Raw genomic sequence first — 21,270 nt, 5'->3', positions numbered from 1 at the left:
CTGGATGGCATATTTCTCTTTCTTTCTCTCTTTCTCTTTCTTTCTTTCTTTCTTTCTTTCTTTCTTTCTTCTTTCTTTCTTTCTTTCTTTATTTTCTTTCGTTCTTTTCTTTCTTTCTTTTTGTGGGCAAGGAGCATTAAGTGACTTGCCTGAGGTTACCACCGCTAGTAAGACTCAAGTGTCTGAGGCCAGGTTTGAACTCAGGTCCTCCTGAATCCAAGGCTGGTGTTTTATTCAGTAAGCCACCTAGCTGGCCCTGTTCTGTCATATTTCTAAACTGATAAGGGCAGTGTCAACCTAAAAGAATCTGGTGGATAATGATGCCTCCTTTATAGTAATCGACTTCCATGCATTCCAGTTTCCAGAACCTGGACAGGAAGGGAGCCCAAGAACCCATGTCCATGTTGAAGGAGTTGATAGTATCCAGTACATAAAAGGGTCAAGTGGTATGGCTTTCCTGATGGCCACTGAGACTAAGCTCAAGTAAACACAAGACTGAATAGCTCTCTGGTTCTGTGACGGATACAGTGGAAAAGGAGCTGTTGCTGTATGAATCTTTCTAATTTTATCTGGCAACACAGTAAAGAACCTGGGTTTTCTGGGTATTTGGTTCTTTTCCAAAGGCTATTTGCTCATGGATGAGATCTTAATTCTTGGATTGCAATGTGAATTTTGCTTTATTTCTTTACTAATTGTTTTTAGTCCAGATTTGGTGTTTCTTTTTAAAAGTCTTATCCTAGTACTGATGTGTGAGTAAGATGCTGTGACTGAATTACAATGATCTTGGAGCTTGTCTGCTGATTTGGCTATTGGGGCTTGACTTGATTAAGCTATTGCTTAGCCAAACCACCCTGACACTGAACCCAGTAAAACATGGAAATTCTACTATGATGGAAGATGGGTTGGTTATATAGTACCAGATCAGGGATATTGGGAAATATTCAAGTGAATATGTGATAACGTGCTTCAGACCTTTGCTAAAGCTCACATTTAGAAATTCAGCCTTCAAATCCTGTTTATTCTAGTAACAACAGAAGAACAAGATTGTCCATCATCCCAAGGTCTCACAGCAAGTCAGTGTTGGAGTCAGGCTTATAAATGCGTTCCTTTTTCTCTAAGCTGAGTGTTCTATTATGGCTAATTTGTGCTGCATTTAAAGGAAGAATTGAAATTAAGAAAGATTTTACACACACAAAGGTCATTTTTCCCTAAAAGTAATAAAGGTAAAGTGACCAGGGGGACTGTATTAAATCTGTGTTTGTCTAGCCCATAAAGATGTTTGGTTTTTTGTCTGAGGAGTATTCAAAAAAGAATAAAGCATTGTCCCTGGGCCTCTATGACCTTCTGTCACTTCCTAAAAGCAACTCTCTTATTTTAGATAAAAGGAAAACGTTTTCTTTGGAAGCATAAAATGTCAAGCATTAAAGACATTGTCTATTATTTATTTTTTGAGCGCAGTTATAGTTAATACTGTCTCATTTTTTCCATTATAAAACCCTAATTCTCAAGAAGTTATAGCTCCCCCAATAAAAATGTGGCCCCAGGCAAAAACTGGGAGCATTTGCTTCTAGCCCAGGAACCAATTTGTTTCTCTATATTTGAAAAAAGAAAATTCATTAAATTCCTTTTAAATTATAGGAGTGTTAAAGGAAGAAAAAAAACAGGAGTTACTGCTTTCAGATGTGTGTCCTCATTGCTAGGATTCTGCATTTTTTTTTTAATTTGCAGGCCACCCGCTTATGTTTTATAAAGAGTTTCTCTTATTTCTCTCAAACTTCCTCCTCCTGAGTTGGTCATTTATCTCAGAGACAAGACCATTCATTAATCCCCCATGTTCAAACCAAAAATCTTGTGCTTTATTCTCATCTCATACCCTCAGCCCACATACAGGCATTAATTTAGACCGTATTACCACTTGTCTGGCAACTTGACATTCTGACATATTTTGAATTTGAAGCAAGGAGACAATAAGTTCAACTCATGCCTCAGACACTTACTAGCTGTATGATCCTAGAAAGTTCCTTCTCTCTCCAGGGCCTCATTTTCCTTATCTGCAAATGACAGCTTTAGACTCAACTAATTCCTTTAAGGTCCCATACAACTCAAAGTTATGATCCTATTACTATTTTTTTAGTGAGGCAATTGGGGTTAAGCGACTTGCCCAGGGTCGCACAGCTAGTAAGTGTTAAGTGTCTGAGGCCGGATTTGAACTCAGGTACTCCTGACTCCAAGGCAGTGCTCTATACACTTGTGCCATCTAGCTGTCCCAATGCTATTACTATTTCTGTCAATTTATAATGGACTTTTTCCTGCATAACATTATTTCTTTCTATACTATTTCCCTTTTCAATCCATCCTTAATATCATTGCTGAAGTTATCTTCCTTATTTATAGATTTATTTGTGTCATTACAATGTTAAAAATATTTTCCTTAGTGGTGACCTGAAATTTTAAATTATTTTGCCTGATGTTCAAGGCCCACTACCGTCTAGTACCATTCCATCTATGTGTATTTATCTTGAATTGTTTCCCCTCAACATACTCTATGTACTCTATGATTAGAATTGGGATATTCTAATAAAATTGGAATATTCTTCATTATGCAAACACAGTCTTAGCTTTCCCATCTTAGTACCTCTGCTCACAATGTTACTGATGCCTGAAACATCTTCACTTCGAATGTTTTTTTTCTTTTCTTTTTTTTTCTTTTTGGTGAGGCAATTGGGGTTAAGTGACTTGCCCAAGGCCATACAGCTAGTAAGTGTTAAGGGTCTGAGACCAGATTTGAACTCAGGTCCTCCTGAATACAGGGCTGGTGATCTATCTACTTTAAATGTTTTTTCACCAATATAACAGCAAAATCCAAAACTATTTCTCAACAAGGAAGCCTTTCATGATCCTTCTAGTCAATCACCTCTCATTCCTGTCAATCAAAAAATAATTCAATAAGGATTTATTTTTAAAGTGATTACCCTGAAACAGCAATTATGCTCACAAGCCCTCACATATCATTTTTTTCCTCTTTTTAAATTTCTCCTAATGTACTATTTGCATTCTAGTTACTTATAGTTGTTGTCATCTCCCCCCCCCCCCCCCCCTGGAAGATTGTAATCTTCACTCAATTAGGTCAGGGATTATTTCATTTCTAAATCTGGTGTTTCTCCCAATACCTGGAACTGTGCCCTCATGTAAATATAATTAATATTTGTTGATTTGAATTGAACTAGAGTTGGCAATTGTATTTATTACAAAAGATATTATTTCCAAGTATTGAATCATTTGGAGTGTCTAGTACACATGTCTGAAGTTATTTAGATAGAATGATCTGTGGCTACATGATCCACATTGCTGTCCTCAGAATCCCCTTTGAGATTATTCATTTTTGGTCAGAAGTAAGTTTATCAGCTACAGCTATCCTAGGAAGGCTAAGAATGTCCCATAACAGTCCTAGAAGACAATGAAAAGACAATGAGAACACTTTTAAGTTGATCTACCCTTTTATAGAACTTTATTCTTTCCTCCCTTCCTAAGAGAAACTATCTTTTTCTAGTGAAATGAGTGGATATTGGGCTTTTAATTGAAATATCAGCTGCTGAGCTGGCCACAAACCGGCTTACTCTTTGGAGTATCCCTGAAAACTCTTGAGGATTAAAATTACCTTTAGTTTCAAGAAATATGTTATAGCCCATTTTTCTTTGTCACTTTAGGTTTAAGATGAAGGCAATGTAATAAAGAGAGATTTGTGTAGTGAGGACTAGACTCCAAGTGAGGATGTTCTGGGTTTGAGTCTGGCCTTAGACACTTCATTTGGTTTATGATACTGGGCAAGTTACTGCTATTGCTGCTGCTGCTACTACTACTACTACTACTACTACTACTACTGACCACTACTGCAACCCAGTGAGGTAGGTAATACAGATATTATTCTTTATGTAAGGCAATTTAAAATTTTAATCTACTGATATTTTTAATATAGGTCAAAATCTTCCCCTATATCTCTTTCTTCACCCTCCCAGAAAGCACCACATATAACAAATATTTTAAAAGTAAAACAAAAAAGATAAAAACAAATTATTACATTAAAACCTTGAATATATGTGCAATGTACATATTCCTACATCTGCAAAGGGGTAGAGTGGGGATGCCTTCTCATATCTCTTCCTTAGAGCTATGCTTAATCTTTGTAATTTTTTTTAGCATTCACTTTTGATTATTTTCAGTTTATATAAACACAAACTTTAAAAAAGTTTATGTAAATAAAAGCTTTCAGTTTATATTGTATTCTTGGCTCTGCTTACTTCTCTCTGTATCAGTTCATGTAGATATTTTCCTACTTCTCTTTATTCATCACATTCATTATTTCTTATATCACAATAATTTTCCATTACATTGATGTGTCACAGTTTATTTAGATATTCCTCTGTCAGTAGCCATTTACTTTGTTTTTGATTATTCGTGATCACAGAAAGTGCTCCTATAAATATTTTGGATTATTTAAACTCTCCATTTGGTCTTCCAGTTTGGATATTTTTTGGAAGGTATTGGTTCATTTCTTTTGTTTTTTTTTTTCAGTTTTAAGTAGAATATGGACCTTATTTTATTGTGATTCAACCTGAAGATTTTGGTTTTTTGCTTTTGCTATTCTTTTTAAATGCCTAGTCTCTTCTTTTTAATCAGGTTAGCAAAAGGCTTTGTTAATTTATAGACTTTCAAGAAACAACTATTAATTTAATTAATCATTTCTGTAGTTTTTCTGTTTCCAATTTGTCTATTTTTCCTTAATATTTCCTCATATGTACCTATTTTAGGCTTGGTTATTTGCTAAATTTCTAATTGTTAAAGTACACATTCAATTCACTAATTCGTTCCTTTCATATTTTATTAATGTAAAAACTTTAGGGAAAACATTTTCTCCCTGAGGACTTTTTAAGCTGAGTCCCCCAAATTTTATTATGCTATTCTGAGGAAAATGGAGACCAATTATAGATTTTTTCACTTACTATTATTATTTATCTGATTTGTTGTATTGGCCAATTTATTACTTGAAGATTTTGGTGCTGTCTTCATTTAGGTCTGTGTTTTTTGTTTGTGCTCTCTTAATTGATTATTTTTATCACATGAGGAACTTAAAGGGCAAATTTGCTTTTTAATGCCCTTTTACATTTCTTTGTAATATCTCTGTGCCTTAACAATATGATAACATTTTATAAAAGTTCCATGTATTTTTGAAAAAATATGCATAGTTTTTAAGCAGTTCCTGTTTAGATGATTCCATGAGTCTTCTGGGGGTGGTATAGTGGATAAAAAGCAGGGATTGAAGTGAGGACAACTCTATCTTTGTGAATTCAGATTTGGTCTTAGTCACTAGCTATATGACCCTGCCCAATTCACTTTACCCTAAGTATCTAATTTTCTCATCTGTAAAATGAAATGGAGACAGAAATGAGAAATAACTCCAGTATCTTTTCCAATAAAACCATAATGGGATCACAAAGAGGCACGCATGATTCAATAACAGTAGCTATAGTTTCTCCAGCAAAGTTCCATTCTATATTTTAACCTTTGTTTAACTTATTCTTAGTCACCCCCTTTCCATAGTTCTTGGAGTTTTGCTTTTACTATTAATGTTTTCTTCCTTTTCCTAGTTTTCAAATACTTTTCTTTTTCCTCACTATTAAGTAGTCAAGGAAAATCTTTTTTCTCCCCTTTAATTTGTTTTGTTTGATCATTTATTTTATTTCAATCATTTTTGTCTAAAAACAAATATTTCTTAACCTCCCCTTTCATTATTTATATTGCTTTATGTTTATTCTAGCCTTATACTGTGATTTATGGTACTTTCCCTTATTTATTACTATTTTCTTTTTGGAACTAAACCTTTTAAGGGACCTATTTTTATCAGTTTCTTCATTATTTTCTTATAGATCTTAATCCCTGTACCCTTCTCTATTGTTTTTCACTCTTTCTTTTTTTCTTTTTTCGTAAGTGAGGCAATTGGGGTTAAGTGACTTGCCCAGGGTCACACAGCTAGTAAGTGTTAAGTGTCTGAGGCCGGATTTGAACTCAGGTACTCCTGACTCCAGGGCCGGTGCTCTATCCACTGTGCCACCTAGCTGCCCCATTTTTCACTCTTAAAGATTACAATTTCTACATGTAATACAGAAACATTGTCCATAGTATGAATTTTCTTATGTTTCTAACTGTGCAGTTCTTCATGATAATTTTTCCCATTTGTCATGAAATATCCTTTCTGAGTCCATGCCCTACCACTCTTCTGGATGCTGGTAACTGGCAGGAGTTCTGATTCCCTTTTTCCCAACTCAGAATGATTCTCAGCCCCAGATCTCTGAAGAATATTTATATTTTAATCTCCCTCTCTCCCATTATACAATACCTCTTCCCTCAAGGGAGCATTCTTCAGTGGAAACACTTCCCACCACAGACAAACCATCTCCCCTTGCTTACTTTTAGAAAGCAATCAGCAGGAAAGGTGTGTCTTACTGGGGATGGGCAGGTCTCAGAAGTGTAGTGAAGGCCTTCAGCTCTGGTATTTGCATTAGGAATGCTTGAAAGTCCTCTATTTCATTAAATATCCATCCATTCCTACCCCCCTCAATAAATCCTTTTCAGTTTTGCTGGGTTGTTTATTCTAGGTTGTAATTCCAGCTCCCTTACCCTATGGGGTATCATATTCTAAGCGCTCTGATCCATTACTGTGAAAGTTGCTAAATCTAGTGTTATCTTTCATGTGGCTCCATGATAGATATTTGAATTGTTTCTTTCTGGCTTCTTGCAATATTTTCTCTTTGACCTAGGAACTCTGGAATTTGGCTACAATATAACTGGGAGATTTTATTTTGGAAAGCCTTTTAGGAGGTGATCAGTTGATTCTTTCAATTTCTATTTTACCTTATGGTTCTAGGATATTGGGACAGTTCTCCTTGATAATGTCTAGAAATACGATATCTAAGTTCCTTTTTTATCATGACTTTCAGGTAGTCTTACAATTCTTAAATTATCTCTCCTGGATGTATTTTACAGATCACTTGTTTTTCCCATGAGATCTTTCACACTTTTTCCTACCTCATTTTATTCTTTTTTGATATCTCACAGAGTCATTATCTTCCACTTGTCAAATTCTAATTTATAAGGAAATATTTTCTTTAGTGAGCTTTCATTCCACTTTTCCATTTAGCTAATTTTATTTTTTAAGGAATTCTTTTCTTCAGTGGCTTTTTGTACTTTCTATTCCATTTGGCCAATTCTACTTTTTAATGAATTGTTTTCTTCAGTGATGTTTTTATATATTCCCTCTTTTCGTGCTTCCTTCGGCAAACTGTTGACTCTTATGATTAATTTACATTATTCTCATTTCTTTTCCCACTTTTCCTCTACCTCTCATATGTGTTTTAAAATATTTTTGAGGTCTCCCAGGAATTATCTTTGATACTGAAATCAATTTACATTTCTCTTCAAGGCTTTGGATATAGCTGTTTTGACTTTGTTTTCTCTGAGTGTGTTTTGTTCTTTCCTGTCACCTTAGTAACTTTATATGGTCAGAATTATTTTGCTTACTTATTTTTTCTGGCCTTTATCTTGACTTTGCTCTTTATGTTAAAGTTGGGCTCTACTCCTGGAATAGAGCTATCACTGTCCCAAGATTTAGTTTTTTTCACGATGCTTCATGTAGTTCTGGGGGCCTATAAGAATCCTACAGACCCAACTAAAATGTTTTAAAAAGCAACTTTAGGAAAGGTCCAGGATATAAGATAACCCACATAAATTCATCAGCATTTTATATATATTACAAACAAAATCCAGCAGGAGGAGATAGAAAATTCTATTTAAAATAACTGTAGATAATATAAAATACTTAAAAGTTTACCTGGCAAGATAAAACCAGGAACTATATGAACACAATTACAAAATATTTCATGCAAATAAATTCAGATCTAAACAACTGGAGATCTTCACGTGCAAAAATGTTTATAGTAGCTCTTTTTGTGATGGCAAAGAATTGGAAACTGAAGGGATGCCCATCAATTGGGGAATGACTGAACAAGTTGTGGCATATGATTGTAATGGAATACTATTTTTATAAGAAACATTAAGCAAAATGTTTTAGAAAAATCTGGGAAGACTTACATGAATTCATACAAAGTGAAATGAGAATTAGACTAATATACATAGTAACAACAATATTGCATGCTAATGTACTATCTCTCCCAGTCTATTGGCCACTTCCTTACTGCCTAAAAATATGAATGTCCCCCCATTTCCAAAAAACAAAACAAAACAAAACAAAAAACCCTTCCTTGATCTTTCCATACCTACTAATTGTTGCTTTTCTACTCTTTATGGCTAAGTTCCTTGAGAAGGCTATCTACTTCATCTTACTTTCTTTTTAACTCTCTACATTCTAGCTTATAATTCAAACAAAACCACTCTCTCCAAAGTTATAAATCATCTTTAATTGACTAATCCAAAAGCCTATTCTCAATCCTCATCCTTGGCCTTATTTCAGTCTTTTGTTAAGGGCTAAAATTCTAGCTAAACTGTCTAAAATATCTAATGAGTGGTCGCCAATAAATTATAAGCTTTAGCAAGAGTTAGACTTTTAAGCATTTATTAAGGAGAATAAGAATTTGGTAAAGAGAGAGAGAAAGGCCTAGATTTCTATCTATTAAAGGGAGAGCACATTTCTAGCTCCCTTCTCCACCAGAGTCCAGAGGAAAGAGAGCGAGACTGAGCGCCAGTCTCTTCCTTCCTCCTCCCACTAGCCCGCGTCACTTCCTGACTCCTGGTCTTGCCCTCAAAGACCTTCCCTTCATGGGCAGAACTCCTCTACAGTAAGTATCCAGCAGGTGGCGTTCTCCAATCGTTACAGTCCCCCCTGTTGTTCCTCAAGAAACAAAATGTTTCCTTGATGGAACAGTAAAAACAATATAACTATTGCTAACTAATAATATGTGAACAACAATATAGAAAAGGAAGAGAGGAAAGTTTTGTCCAGAGGGGCGATTTTTTTTTGTCCTCATGAACCGACGCTTTGACATTAGTCTTGCAAAGGGAGGGCCTCTGCAGAGAATACATGTTACAGATGGTGTATATTATAACAGAAAGAGAAAAAAAACCAACAAAAAGAACAAATCAAAACTGTTCATTTAAAGTCTCTGAAAGTCTTTTCTCAGATGTCCTCTAGGTGTAGTCGTGGAATGGAAGTCTTTTCAGGGGTTGATGTGTGGATGCTGGTAATCAGCCAGGAAAATTTCCTACAAAATTGAGCTTAACACAACTTTAAAATAGCTTTGTCAATAATCAAATCAAACAATGAAAGTTCTCAAAAACATGTCTAAGGGAATTCAGACTCTTAGTTGTTACACATGAAACATAATAAAACAAAAATTGAACCATTCTTTAAAATTATAATATTACTATAGTCCCCCCCTTATGGAGGGTAATTGAGAAGACATTGCTGCGATATTAATTATTAAAAATAATTTTTATCTTTGTTTTATCACTTTTTGCATCATCTGCCTAATTATCCTCATGCCATTATGAGAAATTAAAAAAATCTAATATAATTGGTAATAGGTGTCAAGGCCAAATTCAACACTGTATTTATCATGACACCTGAGATAATTATGGGGGTTACCATAAAAGAACAGAGAAATGATGGGATATGAGCATTCCCACACTTGAGCAATATGTACTGTCCATGCAGTATGCCAGGCTTAAAATAGGTGGATGGAATATATGTCCATGCCACCGAACATATTGGAAGAAAACTGAGTCAGACTTAATCAGATGCATGGGATTGAGATGTCCATGGCATCAGGCATATAGGAGGGAGCATAGAAGCTAGGTGTAGAAGTGAGATGGGTGGGATCAATACTTCCAGCCATCTGTACAATATTGTGGGGAAAAATAAAATAAAATATTAAACCAAGAGAATCCAACCTCAAACATTTGTCAAAAGCCGTTCTCCTCGGCCATACCTTGACTTCAATGCATGTCTCCCCTCATGTGACAGTTCAGTGTCTGCTCTTGCATGTATTCCTCTTGTGATTGGATGGCATCTTGGCCAACTGGCATCTGATAACTCAGAATAAAGGCAATTAATGTCTTAAATGATAAGTTCCCATAATCCAAGTCTCATATGGATTTAAAAATTGAGGATAATAAATGATTGCAAAAAATGTGAATACATCTTGACTCAGAACACAATATATAATTATGCAACAATTTCAAATAATACCCCCTTTTTACTTAGTATACAATTACTTTTGTGAAAAATCAGAACATACTTAAATACAAGTTAAAGCACAACAGAATCTCAAAGAAAACTTTTTTTTAAAAAAGAAAACTTTTACAAATGTTCCCCTCTTTTTTTTTTTTTTTTGGAATATACTTATCAAAAATAATACTTCTAGAATCAATTTACACTTGCCATGGCAAACAATTTGCCAGGGAAATGCTTTAAAGAGTTTGATCAAATAATCAGTTGAGAAAAAAAAATAACAAAAACAAACAACTCAGAATATGGGAGCACAATACTCCTAGAATTAACATTGTATAATAAAATCAAACCCATCTTGCAATGTTTCAAAATTAGATAGACAAATGAATAGAAGAAAATACACATGGAACAATAAAATACAGTGAAATTCAAACTAAGGAAATCTAAATGAATATGAACTTAATATTAATAAGAGTATTACAAAATATAAACTTGATCACATGACTATAAAAAGCTTTTACAAATATTCTCCTTGTTTTAGAAACTAAGTATAAGACACAATCTCAAAAGCATTAAAATCTCTATGAAAATAAACCTATACCATTAATTTCAAAATGCATATGTAATAGCATAGAAATCCTATGCAACCTCTGAACTGATACTATTACTCTGAGTGAATTCAGAACACTTTTGATTCCGATATCTAAAATCCCCAATACTCATATCAATACCTTGCTGCTTACTTCTACATTTCTGTAAAATATGTACCCTTCCATGGCAAAAGAAGCGGAGTCTTGAACTATGGTGATGATTGTCATTCTTATTCAGCTTAAGTTTTTCTTCTTTAACCCCTCTATATTGTCTGTCAGCCTTTTCACCATACAAATGCTTTATAAGATTACTAATTAAAGACAAAAGCAGGTTAGCAAAATTAAGAACAAAACGAGCATATCTGGAATTTAAAGGGTTTTCTAAAGTTGTCTCAGAAGCACAGCCAGGCTGGGGAAGGGCTGAGCCTGAAGCTGCAAATGTAGTTAGAGAAAGTTGCGCATGAGCATTAGATCTCTGGACTTCCCAGGCCGGGGAAGCAATGGGCTTGGCCATGGGAGGAGTAGAGGGTGGAGTCTGGAGAGGGGGGGGAGGGACCAGCGCAATTTGAATCAGACTTGATTTTGAACTCAGGCCTGGATTCCTCTTCCCCCACTTTGCCTCCAGGTGCTAGGGGATTAAAAGCTTCTAGAGGGTGGGTCATTGCCTCCAGGCATGCAAAATTAGAGCAACAATTACTGTTAGAACTGGGAAAAGCTGCGGGAATCTCTTCAGGTTTCTCTGAAAAAGCATGGTTGGGAGAGGGAGAGATATTTCCTTGTGTGAGTAAGTTGCTGGCTCTTTTAACAAAAATAAAAAGAAAAATAGAAAATCCACAAAAACAAAGCATTAACATGATCTTATCTCCCATTTGTCTGGTTAAACAGACTAAAATCAAAAATAGGGTAATTAGGGGAGTTTAAAAGGTCCATTCGAAAAAATTTAAAGGGAAAACACAGCCAGTGCGACAGTACTTAGCAGTTAAAGGGAGAGGGAGGGGAAATTTCTTACCCAACCAGAAGATCAGAAGACTGAGGGTTAGCTTTCCTCTTCGTGGTCAGCCATCTGTTAAGGGCTAAAATTCTAGCTAAACTGTCTAAAATATCTAATGAGTGGTCGCCAATAAATTATAAGCTTTAGCAAGAGTTAGACTTTTAAGCATTTATTAAGGAGAATAAGAATTTGGTAAAGAGAGAGAGAAAGGCCTAGATTTCTATCTATTAAAGGGAGAGCACATTTCTAGCTCCCTTCTCCACCAGAGTCCAGAGGAAAGAGAGCGAGACTGAGCACCAGTCTCTTCCTTCCTCCTCCCACTAGCCCGCGTCACTTCCTGACTCCTGGTCTTGCCCTCAAAGACCTTCCCTTCATGGGCAGAACTCCTCTACAGTAAGTATCCAGCAGGTGGCGTTCTCCAATCGTTACACTTTGACACTATATAGTATAGACCCCTGTTCTCCTTGATATTCTCTTCTCTCTATGTTTTAAGGACACTACCCTATCCTGATTTTTTTCTCATCTGACTATTCCTTCAAAATCTCCATCACTGGATGTTCATCCTTGTCAGCGCCATTCACTTTTGCTGGACATTGGTTTTGTTTTGTTGCTAGTGGGATGGGTCCTGTGTCAGACATTGGTTTGGCTCCTTTTCTTACTTTGTCCCTCCCATGTCCTTTTTCTCTTAAGATCACTAAACCCATTACCTGGCCCTGTGCCTATCTTGCTTAACTTTCTCTATAACCATTGAAAATTAATCTTATGGGGGAACACAGTTTCTTCTCTCCCTGGTGATTCCTGCATTTCCATTTCAAAATTTCTACTCAGTTCTGACATTCTCAACAGGAATGGTAGGAAGTCTGTTTCATTTAAGATTCTTCCCACCTCCTCTCCAAATCTCCCTGAAGATTATATTAAGTTTTGCTAGGCATTTTATTCTTTGTTTTAGAATTTCATGTTCCAAGCTTCCCTCATCTTTAAAGTTATAGCTGCAAAGTTTTATATTCCCCTGATTGATTTGTTAGTCCTTGAACTCTCTTTTTGGTTGCTTACAATATATTTTTTCTCCTTTGAGGAGTAAGCTCTAGGTTTTGGCTATCACATCCCTAAAATTTTCATGTGGAGTTTCTTCTAGGATGTGACCAGTACACAGTTTTGGTTTTTTGTTGTTGTTGTTGATTCTTTGTTTGATTTTTGTTTGTTTTGCAATGCAATGAGGGTTAAGTGACTTGCCCAGGGTTACCCAGCTAATAAGTGTCAAGTGTCCGAGGCTGCATTTGAACTCAGGTCCTCCTGAATCCAAGGTGGATGCTTTATCAACTGTGCCACCCAGCTGCCCCCAGTAGACAGTTTTAATTTTCATTTTGCCCTACCGTTTTAACTTGTCTTTGAAATTTTCATTCACTACATTTTAGAATATGGTAGCTATGCTTTTTGATTATGATTTTTAAGCAGTTCAATAATTCTCATATTATCTTTGCTTGACGTGTTTAATGGTTTAGTTGTTTTTAATAGAATATACCTTATGTTTTCTTATGTTTTTTCCATTTTAAAAATTTTAATATTTCTCATATCATGGGATCATTGCTTTCTCTTTGACCCATTAGTGATTTGGATTCAGTATTCAACAAAAACTTCTAGAAAAACTTGAAAGAAGTCTAGCAGAAGTTAGCCTTATAGCAACATTTCAAACTTTATACCAAGATAAACTCTAAATGGATACATGACTTAAATATAAAAGAAAACATTTTTTTAAACAAATTAGAGAGGCTAGAAAGAAAACATTTTAGTGACTATGGATAAATGAAGAGATTATAAGCATCTAGGAGAATCATGGAAGATAAAATAGATATATTTTAAATTGTTTGCATATATTTTTAAAGTTTCTATGTAAACAAAGCAAATACAGTTAAAATTTGAAGGAAAGCAGTTTACTGAGTGGGGGTTAGGGGGACTTTTAACAAGTAATTTTTGAATGACTTAAGAAATCTGTTCAATAAAATAACCAATCATGATAAGAGATGATCATTAAAGTTTGCTATCCATCTCTTGATAGAGAATTTATGGTCTTAAGATTCAGAAGAAAGGCATACATTTTTGGGGATGATATTTGGGAGAATTTATTTTGCTTAACTGCATACTTATTACCCCAGTTTTATTTCTCATCTTTTCAGTAGGAGAAAGGTGATGGGAAAAAAACAAATAGGGGTAGGTTTGCCAAAATGAAAGAAAAGAATTATAAAATAAAGAGATCGAGTTTTAAAATGCTCAGGGTGGTGGGAATGATAGCTAGAAGGAATCACTGATAAGTGGGGCAGTTTTGAAAGCCACACAGAATATGTTTTATATTAGTATAATATATATAAACATATATTATAAATTTTATATATGTACATATATATGTTTGAAAGCTAGGTGTCACAGAGATTTGGAGATTCAACTAAAATCCTCTTTTTCTGTTTCTCATTTTTATCTCATGTTTGTTAAATCTGATTTTTTAAAATCAAGTATAAAAAACAATTGACATTGGAGTATGGAAATGTGGAGAGGAATTATAAAAGGTACTGGGAAAAACAACCACTTTCCCTGATTTTCTTCACATACCATTTTTTTTCTGGTCTTTACTTTTTCAAACAAGCATATTTTATTATTTTCCAGTTATATGTAGAGATAGTTTTCAACATTTGTTTATATAAGATTTCCAATTTCAAATTTTTCTCCCTCCCTCCCTCCCCTAGACAGCAGGTAATCTGATATGGGATATATATATATATATATATATATATACATATACACACACACACACATATATACATATATATACATATATGTGTATGTATATATATGTATATAATACTAAACATATTTCTGCATTAGTCATGTTATAAGAGAAGAATCAGAGTAAAAAGGAACAACCTCAAAAAAGAAAAGCAACAGCACCAAAGCCAAAAGAAATAATATGGTCCAATCAGCATATATCTTCCACAGTTCTTTTTTTTTCTGCATTTGGAGAGCCTTTTCCATCATGAGTCCTTTGTAACTTTCTCGTACCATTGGATTGGTGAGAAGAATCTAGTCTATCACAGTTGATCAACACATAATGTTGATGATACTGTGTATAATGTTCTTCTGGTTCTGCTCATCTCACTCATCATCAGTTTATGCAAGTCCTTCCAAGTTTCTCTGAACTCCTCCTGCTCATCATTTCTTACAGCATAATAGAATTCCATTACATTCATATACCACAACTTGTTCAGCCATTCCCCAACTGATGGGCATCCCCTCAATTTCCAATTCCTTTCCACCACAAAAAAGAGCAGTTATAAATAGTTTTGTACATGTGGGTCCTTTTCCCTTTTTATGATCTCTTTGGGAAAAAGACCCAATAGTGTTATTGCTGGGTCAAAGGGTATGCAAAACTTTATAGCCCTTTGGGCATAATTCCAAATTGTTCTCCAGAATAGTTGGATCAGTTCACAGCTCCACCAATAATGCATTAGTGTTCTTCTCCAACATTTATTATTTTCCTTTTTGTCATATTAGCCCATTGGATAGGTGCCAGGTGGTACCTCAGAGTTGTTTTAATTTGCATTTCTCTAATCAATAGTGATTTAGAGCATTTTTTCATATGGCAATAGATAGCTTTGATTTTTTTATCAGGAAACTTTTCATATCCTTTGACCATTTCTCAATTGGGGAGTGACTTGGATTCTTATAAATTTGATTTAGTTCTCCATATATTTTAGAAATGAGACCTTTATCAGAAGTACTGGCCATAAAATTGTTTCCCAGCTTTCTGCATCCTTTCTAATTTTGGATGCATTGCTTCTGTTTGTACAAAAACTTTTTAATTTAATGTAATCAAAATCATTCATTTTGCATTTCATAATATTGTCTATCTTTTGTTTGGTCATAAACTGTTCATCTTTCCAAAGATCTGAAAGGTAGACTATTCTTTCTTCTCCTAATTTACCTAGAGTATCAACTCCTATGTCTAAATCATGTACCCATTTTGACCTTATTTTAGTATAAGGCTCACACACTTTTTTTAATTCCCCAAAATGATTCTAATCTTTCTGATATTGGTGGAGGACATTTTGGTTTCTGTTTGAAAAATAATAGTGTTCTGTAATCTGGTAAAAAAAATAACCCTAATGTGGTTTAATTTTTATATGTCCAGAAAATCAAAAGATCTGCGTAATCTATATCTACCCCTCCTCAATGCTGATTAACTATCATCCCACCACAGTCTTATGGTGAAAATTCGGGAACAGATTTTTAGTACAGGAGTAAAAATTATAAGGAAACACTTTTCTACAATCTTCTGGCTGTCACCCCTGTAGTTTTCCTCCTGAGCTTGATTTATAATTACAAATTTAAAGCTGGAAGGGTCTTTTGAAGTCAACTTGTTCAGCCCTCTACTTTTATAGATTAGGATACTGAAATCAAGAAATGTTAAGTGATTTTCCTAAAGCCACACAAGTAGTAATTGGAAGGTCCTCTGACTCCAAATTCAGCATTCTTCTTTTTTGCCACATTTCCACTGAGATTTGGAAAAGGTCCATTCAAAAAATTATAATTGTATCTATTTGAGGACAGACTTCATACAGTACAGACTTAGTAGAGAAGCTCTTGACCTTTTACTATCATCATCATCATCATCATCTTATTCTCATATTGTTCAGGTGAATTCATTTAGGGGTGTTCTTGAGACAAATAACTAGCTTCCTTTTCTTTTCTTTTATTTTTTTGTGGGGCAATGGGGGTTAAGTGACTTGCCCAGGGTCACACAGTGTCTGAGGTCAGATTTGAGCTCAGGTACTCCTGAATCCAGGGCTGGTACCTAGCTGGGGGTACCTAGCTTCCCCCAAATAACTATCTTTCTATACAGACTATTGAAAGTAGGATAAAATTACTTTTTGTAATTGGATAAAAGGATTGAGATGTAAAAAGAACAAACTAGCTACCTCTAAGAATTCCTCCCTATAAAATGCTCCTGATAGAGACTATTTATTATATCTCCATTTCTTAGTTTATAGTACTCCATTAATGTAGTCTTAACAATAAGTCATATTCATATATCATCATATATCTATAAAACATTTTACATATATTTTCTCATTTATAATTCATGACAACCATGGGAGTTAGGTAGGGCAAATATTATCTCAATTTTACCAATGTGGGAACTATAATTCAGCTACATTATCCCAAATCCCACAGGTAGTGGTAGAACCGAGATTCAAACTCAGGTCTTCTGACCCCATGTCCAGAGTTCTTTCCACTGCACCACACTGCCTCATTTGAAGGTTTGCTCTGTTAAATAACCTCTAGCTTCTTTACCTGTGTATAATTTGTCTCTCCAACTAGACTAGGAACTTATCAAGGGACCTCATCATATTTTTTTATTCTATGTCCATGGTTTATGCAATACCTTACTCCAGTAAGCATACAATCTCTGGTATTGATGGGATGACTTTGAAGGGAGGAAGATTTAGGGATTCATCAGGGTGGATTATGAGATTAGGCAGAGCAGTGATAATACGTATACAGTAAGAGGTAAATAGAAGAGTCTGGAGGTGTAACTAAAACAAGGTCAGTATGTACTATGTCCAGTAGAGACAAACCTTTTGTTACTTTACAAAAACATAAATGGGAAAAAGGTGGCATTCTTTCTGTTTCACCCTTTCTACACATGTTCTTATTGAATCAGCATTCTCCAGGAAGTCATGTCTGGAGGCTGTGTGTACCCAACAAATCAGAATGTCTTCTTTCTTCACTAAAAATATCAAATAGATCTCAAAACCAGATGGATTTCCATGCTAAGCTACAACAGGCATGTAAGGCTAATAGTGCAGCAGTAAGTAGGCCAGAAAGCCAAACATCTATTTTATAGTTCTTTAAGGTTTTAAACTCAAGCCAGTGCAAAAAAATGAATGTAAAAATGCATACCTGCCCATGCTTATTTACAGACATATACATTTCATCTTTTCTTTTTAGAGCTGTGATTCTCAAACTATAATTGCCAAATTCTATCCTCTGCACATGTATGCAGCCCTCACTATGACCAAAAGTAATTATCTTGGTGTATGTGGTCCTAGAATTGGGATCAGAAGTGTCTAAAACCACTATGGAAAAGCTGAAACCACCAGACAGGAAGGAATGAGGGCAACAACCCCAAAAACAACACAGTGGGTTGCTGAGTATAAACATCAACAGATCACAAATAGAAACATATCATGAATCAGAAACTTCTACCAAAGTCTACCCCAGCTCTGCTAGAACTGATAAAAACATGTGACATCTTCAGTAACAATGAAAGAACCATCAGCTTAGAAATTCTATTATTTGTTGCAGTGTGTGAGTGCTAAGGAATAAGAGGGCGTTGGAGCTGGATTTTTATATTAGAAATAAAGTCTTATTTTGTATAGACATCAATATGAAATGTTAACAATGAAAAAATCTACAATCCTTTTCTTGTAAGCTGCCTAACATGAACATATTGTCCAATGATACCTTAAAGAACTTTTTAACTTTATACACACAGAGCATATATGCATATATATGCTTATACATGTATATGTGTATGTCTATATTTTTACTTATAGAATATAGGTTCCTTGAGGGGCAGTGATGATCTCAGTTCTATCTTTGTATCTTCAGCACCAGCACCGAGCATTCCCATTATGTTCCCAGAACATAATAGGTGCTAAATAAATGCGCTTGTTGATTGAACTTTATAGTGTCCCCTAAGGTAAATAGAACTGGTGGCATCAGCCTTTTAGAAATATGAATGAAATAAGGAAACCAAAGTTAAATGACTTGAGCAAAGGCAGTCAATCACTAAGCACTTAATATGTACTTACTGTGTGCCAGGCAGTGTCTTAGGTGCTGGGGCTACAAAGATAAAAACGGAAATAATCTGTACTTTTAAGGAGCTGAAGTCAAGAAATAGAATATATCCCTCCTGATTCCTAGTCTAGTACTTTTCTACTAGGCTTCCTTATTTCTGAATGAATTAGTGCTTAAAGATAAGTAGATAAAATAGAAAAGATGAAAATCCATGCTTGCCCAAACTGTTGTCACAGGATCCTATGAAGGACATGTCCTATTGTTGACACATTTGTTTCTTGTTTATGAGAAATAAATCTGGGCCCTACTGGGGAGTAATTGGCAGATTGTAGAAGCACTGGTACTTGGGCTGAAAACATATCATGTTTTCATGAAATAATATCAAAGTCAATGTTTCTCCTTTGAAAGGAGAAAAATGGTGCCCCTTTGTACTTTGTAAGACTCCTTTGATGGACCTGTGGATACAGATATCCACATAAGCTACTGTAGCATACAATATGGACATAAGCTACTGTAAGATCACATCCCAAGAAGTAAATGGAGACACAAACATTGCCCATTTGTAATATTTTTTATCAGTCTGTGATCATATCTCCACTTGATTTTGTTATGTGTTAACTAGGAAACTTAGCAGGGGCATTAACATCAGTCTTTAACCAACTTTCACTCAGAATGGCTTTTTTCCTCTTCTAAAATGTAGATTCTAGATGTTACACACTTCCTCTTTATTAGTACAGATCTGTCAAAACATGCCCTCGTATAGAAATTGTACTTGCCACTGTATCTTTTCCCCAAATACAGACATCTTAAAAGATCAAAGCTGCAAATGATTTGTAGTCTTTTGTGTGACAGATAAACTTGAACTAAAATAGGTGAGATTGCAATACTGTGATTTTATGGAGTATTGAGGTATTTAGTCATTTGGGGGATAACATATTAAGGCTGGAAGATAACTGATTGAAAGCTATAAGGAATCATTATTAATCTATCCCAAAATTACAAAGAACTTAATTTTCTGATGATGGATCTTGGTAGAACTAGAGTAAAAATATGTTTGTATAGGAGCATCCTCAATGAATATACAATTGGGCACACACACACACACACACATATATATATATACACACACACACACATTATATACATTATATGTATATTATATGTACATATATATTGTGTATATATATATTGTGTGTGTGTATACACACACACACACACATACACACACAGAAAGAAAGAGAGAGAATGCTTGAAGTTTGCAGAATAAATGTTTTATATTCAAACCAAAATAGTATTGTGATTGTAAGCTCTAGTTTCAGTTGAAGGGAGAAAAGTTTGCTAAAATTCAAAACTGCCCCCAAACTTAGCAAAGAAACATGATGTGGCAGATAGCACATTTTACTTGGAATCAGAAAAACCTGTTTTAATTCTCCCACAAATACTGGTAGCTGTTCCTTCAGGCAATTATTTAACATCTATGACCATTTCTCTTTAACTTTAAAATAGTGTACCAACCTCATAAGGTTTTTGTAAGAATTAACTAAGATCATGTATGTTAAAGCATATAATAGCTGTTAAAACATTATATAAATGTGAGCTATTACTACCAATTTTATACTCTCAACTTAGCCCAATTCAAGCTTTAGCTCTTCCATGAAACCTTTCTTGGTTATCTGAGTTATCTTTTCCTCTTATGAGCTCTGGTTGTGGCTTATTCATCCCATCCTTATATACTTAATTCCTGAATTATAATAAAATGCAAATAATTTTTTTCTATTTTATTTCTTACTAGATTATAAGAAAAACTAATTATCTACCATATAATATAAAAATATAATAATTAACATATTAACTTACATAATGTAAATATATTGAAAAACAAATGCTATATTATATATGCATATATAAGTATACATGCATATATAAGTATACATACATACATAATCACATATAATCTTTATTACAGATTCTGAGATTTGGAAGGGGCCTCAGAAATCATTTAGTCCAACTCATAGTTGCCCAAGATTCACTTCTGAAATATCACTAGTAAATAGTCATCCTGCATATGGTTGAAGACCCCTAATGTAGGGAAATATACTATATCCTGAAGAAGCACATTTCACATTAAGACAGTCCTAATTATTAGTATGTCTTTTCTTACATTAAACCTAAATCTTCATGCTCCAAAGAGGCACAGTGGATAAAGGACCAGCCCTGGATTCAGGAGGACTTGAGTTCAAATTTGACCTCAGACACTTGACACTCACTAGCTGTGAGACCCTGGGCAAGTCACTTAACCCTCATTGTCCCACAAATAAAACAAACAAAAACAAAAGCAAAAGCAAAACACAAAACAAAAAAAGTCAGCTTGAAAAGCCTAAATCTTCCAAGTTATAATTTCTACCCATTTCTTTCTCCAATTCCTCCAGTCTGTAATAAAGGCTATTCACCTTGCAAGGCCAAGTTTTTTACACGTGTAATTGATCTCACCCCTTCCTGCCCTTTCTGTCACAGTGCATCTTCATTCTCATGAATTTTTAGCATCTTTCTTTTAACTAGTCTTTTCTCTATTTCCTTCAGAATGTGCAAGTCTTCTC

This window comes from Dromiciops gliroides, chromosome 1 (assembly GCF_019393635.1).
Source record: "Dromiciops gliroides isolate mDroGli1 chromosome 1, mDroGli1.pri, whole genome shotgun sequence".
NCBI lineage: Eukaryota > Metazoa > Chordata > Mammalia > Microbiotheria > Microbiotheriidae > Dromiciops > Dromiciops gliroides.
This window is presented reverse-complemented; position numbering follows the sequence as displayed.